This window comes from Ornithodoros turicata, chromosome 2, assembly GCF_037126465.1.
Source record: "Ornithodoros turicata isolate Travis chromosome 2, ASM3712646v1, whole genome shotgun sequence".
NCBI classification, from domain to species: Eukaryota; Metazoa; Arthropoda; class Arachnida; order Ixodida; family Argasidae; genus Ornithodoros; species Ornithodoros turicata.
Genome location: NC_088202.1, coordinates 139,044,293 through 139,045,788, shown reverse-complemented (window position 1 = coordinate 139,045,788; position 1,496 = coordinate 139,044,293).

Below are 1,496 nucleotides of genomic sequence, written 5' to 3'. Positions count from 1 at the left end.
AGATCGAGCTCGTTGTGTGTCTGTTGGTTTTCTGTTTTTGCCCAAGCTCAGGCTTCTTATCACCATGGACATGCAAACTACTATGTTTGGCAAGTGGTCGCTGAAAGTACCAGTCTTTGAACCAGTGTTTTGAGGATGCCTGCTACACTGTGGCTCTATGGTCTTGCATCAGGGACGCTGCTGTCCTCCTGATTGGAATGTTTCGTGATTCTCAGACTTGAGTATATGTCTATGAAGAGGTATCACAGTGAAGAATGGAGATTGGTCATGCGCTCTGTATTGCCACTCAGTGTACGTATGTTACTGTGCAAATAAAGGTTACTAGCTCACTACGTAAGGTGGTGTGGTCTGTTTCTTGGATCTGCTCATCACCCCCAGACACACCGTCAAAAATGAGGAACCAGTTGTAAATGGAATGATGTAGTAACGGCAGGTGATGGAACACCTCCCATTTGCCCATAAGAAACACAACATTGAAGTCTGGGTAGTCTGGGCTACGGTAGGGTTTCTAATGCACAGATCAATAGAGATAAAAGCGCACTACTTTTCGTCAACATCCCGTCGTGCTCCGCACCCTTTGGTATTCCTGTGAAGAATGCCGTGCGCGTTCTTGGGTCTGATTTCCTGCCTTCAGGAATATCTCCCAGCACCTGGGCACGTGTCCATATGCGTAGTATTCCTGTGCTCCGGGACTTGAAAGAGCTTGTACTCCCCATTACCTGCAGAGCGCGCCTTGCTGCGTCTTGGTTTCTGAGTAAATATTGGTATTTAGCCAATATCTCCATCCCTCCGCGGACTACTCTTCAGGCCGCTACACGTGCGGCGTTTCAGTTTATCTGGGGCGGTTCAGTAGAATGGGTATCAAGAGGTCGTATGTATCGGCCTCGCGTAGATGGCGGCCTTTTGGTGCCCGATTTCAAATTGAAGTGCCTTGCCTTAGGTCTGCGCGCGATCTTTCACGGTCTCCTAGAGCAGCGGCATCCTGCTCAGGGTCTACTAACTTTTCTGTTAGGACCCGACATTCGTTTTTTTTCTGAGCTGACACACACTCGCCCGCGCTCAGAGTACGTGGCTCCCCACCTGAAGGCATACGTTGTGGCAATGCGCAGCCTGCGAGCTTCTTTCCCTGATGATGACGTAACATCATGGCCCGTGCGGCGCCTTTACATGGCACTTCTTGCGCTTAATCGGCCACCCCCGAACTCGGCGCCTATTCAGCGCCACATAGCGTGGCGTACGACCACTGCTGGCTGGCTGGACGCCCGGCGGGCCAGTCTTCAGTGGCGCTTAGCGCATGACGTCTTGCCGCTGCGTGAGCGTTTTTCCCGTTTTGGTGTAACGTCACCCGGCTGTCCCTTCTGCGAGTACAGGGAGTCAGCAGAACATGCTTTCAGTTTATGTTTGTTGCCGGGTGCCCTGTGGCATCGTGTAGCAGGCCTCTATAGCCTGACGGATGTTGAGTGGAGCACAGTTCGTGGTCTGTACCCCCTCCCTGT